Consider the following 7,365-nt stretch of genomic DNA (forward strand, 5'->3'; position numbering starts at 1 on the left):
TCATCAATTTGGACACTTGGCTCTTTATCTCCTTGTTTTCTTCAACAACATGTGTAATCAAAGATTCAAACTTTTGGTTAATTTTACCCTGAGTCTCGATAAAAGCATGCAAAGTGTCTTCTAAAGGATTCCTAGAAGATGAAGGTGCATGATATGATCTAGGGGGTTGTACAGGCAATTGGTTTTCAAACTTTCAGCCAAAATTGGGGTGATTGTGCCATCCCGGATTATTGGTATCAGAGTAAGGTGTAAAAAGTTTCTTGTACATACCTAAGGCATTACATTGTTCCTCATACATCCCTCTCATCTCAACAAATATGGGATACTCTTGGGCGAGGTAATCTATCCTGCCACACACAAAACATAGTCCAAAAGACTCGACATGATTAGCCACGTGTGTTGGCTTTAAGTCCTTAGTCTTTAACACATCTAGCTCCCTAGTGAGCATCTCAACCTTAGCCTTTAGGTTATCCTCTTCCCTTAGATAGTAAATTTCAGTACCATTTGGGTTTCCTACAGGTCGTAACCTATTTGTGCTCTCAGTAGTATTAGGTCCAGTCCAAGTGTGAGTTTCTTCAACAAGCTCATTGAGGTATTCTATGGCCCCATCAGGATCGTTCTGTAAGAACTCACCATTACACATCATCTCCACAAATTGGCACTCTCTAGGTATAAGTCCCTCATAAAAATAGCTCACTAAGTGCCAATTCAAAACTATGGTGAGGACACATACTCAACAACTTCTTAAATCTCTCCCAAGATTGATACAAAGTCTCACTGTCCTTTTGTGCAAAGGTGGAGATTTGTCTTTTTAAAGCGTTGGTCTTATGTTGGGGAAAGTATTTATTAAAGAAGATTCGAGTCATCTCATTCCATGGCACAATAGATTGTGGTCTCAACGAGTATAGCCAACTCTTAGCTCTATCCTTCAAAGAGAAAGAAAAGAACTTAAGTTTCACAACGTCATCAGTTGCATTTTGATTATGAAAAGTCACAACTACTTCCTCAAACTCTCTAATGTGTACATATGGATTTTTATTTTTCAAGCCATGAAAAGTAGGAAGTAACTGTATCATCCCTGTTTTAAAATCCAGTTGGCGAGTATTAACTGGAAACATGATGCATGATGGTGTGGTTGTGCATGTAGGGTGGAGGTAATCTTGAAGGGTCCTAGTGGTTTGATTTCTGTGTTCACTCATTTCCTCAGAATTAGAAGAATTATCAAACAAATGATTAGAAAAATTAGACTCTGACTCTGACTCTAACTCTAACATAGGTCTACAAGCAAACCGACCCAGAAGGTCTCTATGCATGTGCATGCAAGGTAGAGAAAAATGCAACACTAAAAAAACTACAAAAAAAAAAAGGAAAAAAAAAAGATGTAGCAAACTAAAAGAGGGAACGAAGTTATCACCTTTAAAAACTGCTGAAAAGAAAAACTATCTAGCAATTCTTCTACCGTCTCCCCAGCAACTGCGCCAAAATTTGATTACACCCAAAGAATAATGTAGTAGTTGTAGCACAGCTTTGGGGTGTCGATTCCACATAGAGACAAATTAAAAGAATAGCAGGAGGACAAGAAACTAAAGAAAAATATGAAATGATTAACGGATAACAAAGATTAATTTTAAATGTAAATTAAAGTGAAATAAAGTAACTAACGAAAAAAGTACTAGAATTTGACAAATATAAAGCGTCGGGAATCCCTTGCACAAATCTAATATTTTAATTATTATTAATTCATTGAATAACTAAATTGAGAACTCAATTCTCAAACTTTTCAATCGGAAGGTATACATTTATAAACCAAAATTAAATCAAATGTAACCCTTTGAAAAACCATTCATCACTTTTAAAATACGTAAATTAATATCCCTATTAAGAAAATCTAACGACGACAATATACTCAAGGAGCGATATTGCAACAAAGAATTAAATCAATATAGATAAATAATTTATCCATAATCTAAGAATCAATCCATTTAATACAAAAATCATGACTGAATCCATAAATAGAATAAATTCTATAATTATTTGGAAAAGAAAACATCAACAATGAATTGAGAATAATAAAACAAAAGAGTTTTTATAATTGAAAATCAAATACCTAAATTAAAAATACTATCTACTGCGTGAGTTTATCCCTAGCCCTACTTGATAATTTAATTACTCATAAATATAATAAATAACAAAAATTTCAAGAAAAAAATAAAACAAACAACGGTCAAATTAATTTTCTTTCATTCTTCGGCCCGTCTTCTCCGACAACAGTGATCTGGCTCTTCCCTTAAGAATATACATGAGGTGCCGTGTGATGCATGAATGTGTGACTTCAATTGTGCGGGCCCCATCTTGTGTCGTGCCCCCCACATGTAAAACCATAAAAAAAACATCTTCTGTAAAACCCAAAAGGTAAAAATCAAAATGGCCCACGTGTGGCATCCATTACTTTCCAAACCAAGAGACCTTTTTTTTTTTTGTCAGCATGCGTACTATGACTTTCTCCAAAGTTCCAAACTAAAAATTGAGTCCCACGTGTGTGTGAGTCCAATGAATAAGAATGAATTCCCCCTCCGCATCTCGTTGATGTGATTTTTTTTTTTTTATATGCTTTCCATTTCTTGACCCTAAAATCTAACAGAAAATAACATGGGTTATTGCATAAATTGAAACCTTCCAAAAATGTTTAAGTGTAAAGTCCAAATGCAAATTATCTCTCACCAACCAATAATGGAATATTTGAGATTTAAAATGTTATAAAATCATGCTAAAATATATCTCAGTGTGAATAGATATTAAATTCAATAATATAAATTATATCTCATTATTTCTATTCATATTTTAACATTTTAATCTAATAATAAGGCACTTAGAATGCACTTTTGCACACTCATAAACTATTTACAGATTTCTCGTCTCATTTTATCTCATATCAATATCCAAACGAGTCAAAAGAATGAAAGATTGAATGTTTTATCACAACTCTACTAGGTAGGAAGAGAAAGTCTCAATATAACTCCCTCGATCACTCTAGAGTGAATAAAAATAGAGTGACATCTCTTAGGTTAATTATATACAATCATAAACTTTGGACGAGGGAAAGTGTTTACTAGTAGGAGGGAAAGTGTTCGGCTCCCCTTATAAAAATTATTTAGAATTTGAAGAAAAGAAAACAAGAATTGATGTTTTCAAAATAGCATGGGACAGTGCTCGGACCTAGGGGCAAGTAGACAAATGCTTGCACAGAAAAATGATGGGAGAACGGAAGATGAAGGTAGGATAGAAAAATGAAGCTCGAATGAAAAAAGAACGACATAAAAATAAAGTAATATGGAAAATGACAGGAGCACAAAGAAATGATGCTCGGATGGAGAAATGAAGTTAGGATAGAGAATTTGAAAATGTGGTTGGCTGGAAAATAAAGGTAGGATTGAAAAATAAGATTGGACAGAAAAATGAAGCTCAAATTGAGAACGAAGGTAGTACTGAAAAATGATGGGATGACGAAAATATAAATCTTGGATGAAAAATGTAGGACGAGAAAAAAAAACTAGCCCTTGGTGTTCAGCAAAGTGTGCGAATTTTGTTGAGGTCGGATACTTATAGAGATTGGTGGACGTGGGAACTCGGCTCCGGAGCATGTTAACCTTGATATCTAAAAGACTACCCTAATCACCTAGGAGCTCAGCTCTTGTGTGTACCCTAATCTCTAAAAGTATCCAACTCGATAGAGTTCAATTCCAGTGCTTGTATACCTTACCAAGTGCTCACACCTAACCAAGCAAAAAGGCCTGTACTTGGGGGGCGAGCACTTTGCTCTGTGTGAGCAAAAGTCCTCACAACACGAGTGAAATGGTCAAACCCCAGGTGAGTGGCAACGCTGAAGAAGTGCTCCCACTCCCTAACCAAGCAAAATTATCCGAGGCGACTCATAAGTCCTCACCAAGACAACTAAGCAACATCATCTTGAACCCAGGGATGAGCACTTGGCTTGCATTACATGCTTGGGCAACTCGTAATAGCTCCACTAGATCTACTATCTCCATAGGCCAACAAAGAATGCTCGAACACCAAACCGAGCAAAGAGCACTCGCATCCCAGGAAGTGAGCAATAGTGCTTGTACCCACGACCTGAACAAAGACAACTCAACCTCAAAGGCGAGCAAAACTACTTGTTTCTCCAAGGCAGGTCACTCCAGAGCGAGCGAAATGGAGTGAGCAAAGACTACACGAACCTTAGAGGGTGGGCCGAAAAGCTCTCACCCCAAGAAAGTGCTCACTATTCACTTGGGCAAGTAACAGTTCTCGCACCACGGAGGTGAGCAACAACATCTTGCACTTTGGATGTGAGCTGAAGAATCTCACACCCAACAACGTGCTCTAGCCTCTGGGTGAGTGTCAATTGCACACCCCTGGCAAGCAAGCTGCTCATTCTAGGGGCAAGCAAAGAGCACTCGTAGCCCAGGGTGAGCAATAAAGTTCTCAATCGAAGAAATCAATCCCACTCCGAGGAGGTAGTTGCTTGCACCCTTGGGAGGCAATGCTCGGACTCAAGGGCGAGCATTAATAGCTCGCAACGTGGGCTAGGAAAGAGTGCTTGCACCCAGGGGTAAGGGGTGATGCTCACCCAAGGGGAGACCAAGGGGAGCACAAACCTGGGTTGAGCAACAACATACGCACCCTAGGGAGATAGCTTGCACCTTGTGTGAGCATATAGTGCTCAAACTTTAGTTATAGAAACAACATGAAGAAAACAGTTCTCACCGGATTGACCAGGGGCTGAGTGCTCGGGTTGGACAATGGCAATGTTGATAAGAAGTGCCTGTAGCCCAAAGAGGGCGAGAAAAGATTGCTCAGCCAAATCGAGCGAAAGTGCTCGCGCTCAAGGCTAGCAACATTGCTCAAACCAAACTAACCAAAAATTGAACTCGCCCCCCGAACATGCTCCTCTTAGGGGCAAGCATTCAAGCAAATAAATGAAGTTATATGACACCTGGAGGCAAGAACTTTGCATGGTGCAAGAAAAATTCCTTGTATTATATGCTTGGGAATGTTGCCCAATTGTTGCGAGAGCTCACGCAAATCGCACAAGCTTTCCAAAAAGTAAAAATGCTTGCTACCCAAGGTGAGCAACATCTAACACTTGTGAGATGAGCACTTTACTCGCATTATGTGCTTAGGAATCGTGCTCGTTCAAATTTTTTGGATTACATGGGAGCATTTTTACATGGGACCTCAACTCTTGGGAATCGTGCTGATCGAATTGCTCGAATACATGGGCGTACTAGTATTCCATCAAGTTCATATCTGATCATGACAACATGGTCATCCATCTCTGTTGTGGCTCACTCCATGGTCAGTCTAAACGCATGGCAGCGCTGTGGTCCATCCCTTGGTCAATCTGGACCTACGGAGGTGTCTTGGCTCTATCCATGGTCCTTCGCTAGGTATATTAGAGCTCAATGGAAACTTAGAACATCTCATAATTCTGTTAATAGTAGTGAAATAGTTTGAATTAATATGATTTATTGGGTTTTGGGAGAGAGAGAAGTTGAATAAAAGCATTATAAAGTTAAAAAATTGTTTGAATATAACTTTTTATTGTTATATTTTTTTTCAAATTTGAAAATTTTGTATTTTTTTGTGTTTTGCTTGGACGTTTGGGAAATTTGTATTGGATTTTGCGTTTGGATAATAATCAGGTAATGATTATATAAAAAAGTTAAATATTAGAAATTGAAAAGTGTTTTGTCTTTGAATAGTGTTTGGGGAGGAAATAATGAGAATTTTCTAGAATATCTTATAATACCTCGCTACCCAAACACGGCCTTAGACTCATGGAGATGTCGTGGGTCTATCCCTAGGTCGATGTTGACACACAGTGCTGCGTTGTCACAGGACTATGCACTAGACACCCATGGCGATACTGTTACCGTGGGAGACCCACCGTGTTGCCGTTGGTCTGGTTTGATTCTGCTAAGGTAGGTCATTCTTTGCAGCAACGCTAACAACGATGGTTAATGATTGCAATCATGTTGTGATATGATTTATTATGTTATCACCTTGATCTTGTGATTTTTGGGTATGAGCATTATATCACTATGATTCATTGGCAATCTTGCTAAAAATGTTGACATGATTCTTTTAAAAATGCTTACTTTTTGGTTATAAGGGGAGTAATTGTGTGTGTGAGTGAATCACGGCTCCAAGTCAAGATAATGCATTATCTCGGTGGATCTTCTCTAGTTACTTAGGAAAGTCTAAGAATTGAGTGACTTCCCCTGAGTTGTCGCTGAGCGACAATGAGCTCAATATAGATGGTAACGCTCTTGGGTAGAAATCATGGCCTCTCAACTGGCAGAGGTTAAAGGACGTGTGGTCAAGAACGGGCCGTGGAGCTAAGCGACACTCGTTATGAAGTTATATGCGTGGTCGTTACTCACGGTGTGGCGAAGGGAGTCAGGGTGTGCATACGACCATTCTAAGACGAGACAATGGTGCACACATTAAGAATCAGAAAAATGATTGGTAAGATGGTTTTCATGTTGTGGAATGGACCTACGATCCTTTAATTAAATTCTTATGTGATGTTTTTGGCATTGGATGCTCGGTAACTTTTATGTGAACTATTATTACTTTAATTTCTTGGAGACTTTTCACCTCGGTGTGTATGATTGTTTTTTATTTACTTTTAAGTTTCTGATTGTTATATTCATCACCATTTGTTTGCATTATTAATTTTCTCTTGAGATATAACTTAATGAAATTTTCTTGAAATCTTACCATTATAGTCTCACTATGGTTTCGCTCCACGAAACTATAGATTTTGATGCAAGTGTAGGAATTAAGGTGGATTACAAGCAAGAGGAACCAGTGTAGCCTGTAGACTAGTATTGGGGCCAGTCCTTGTTTGAGTTATTATTTTCTTATAGTATTTTGTTGATTATCTTAAGTTGGGTGATTTACAAATTATGGTCTGGAATGTCCTAACTATGGTGGTGATGTGACTTATGGATAATTGATAACCTGTGTGGTGTGCGTCTCGACGTCACAACCTTTTGCCAAATCCTAAGCGAGTGCAAGAGGCATCACATAAATCTCACCATAATCACATATGGTACCTGTAAAACAAAATTGCAGTTCGCAGGTGTGGTTAAGCATACTATAGAAGGGAATAATGAAAATGAGGTTGACTTTGAAGAGAGCTAAGTGTGAGATATATGTATTTAATATTATTGAGCCCATATTGACTCAAGTTGGACTTGAACTGATAATAATGGGTTGTTTAGATTGAGAGAGCCTATCAACTCATCTAATCTCATCCCATTTAATTATTATAATTTTTTCAAATTCTCACACAAAATG

General features: G+C 38.0%; 1 non-coding gene across 1 annotated transcript; it reads left to right on the forward strand.

Annotated features, from left to right (window-relative positions):
• Window positions 1-711: 711 nt before the first annotated feature.
• On the forward strand, window positions 712-820 carry LOC121263923. The gene has a single exon (XR_005940404.1). It is a non-coding gene; the product is annotated as a small nucleolar RNA R71 (small nucleolar RNA).
• The last annotated feature ends 6,545 nt before the right edge of the window (window positions 821-7,365 follow it).

This window comes from Juglans microcarpa x Juglans regia, chromosome 4S (assembly GCF_004785595.1).
Source record: "Juglans microcarpa x Juglans regia isolate MS1-56 chromosome 4S, Jm3101_v1.0, whole genome shotgun sequence".
NCBI lineage: Eukaryota > Viridiplantae > Streptophyta > Magnoliopsida > Fagales > Juglandaceae > Juglans > Juglans microcarpa x Juglans regia.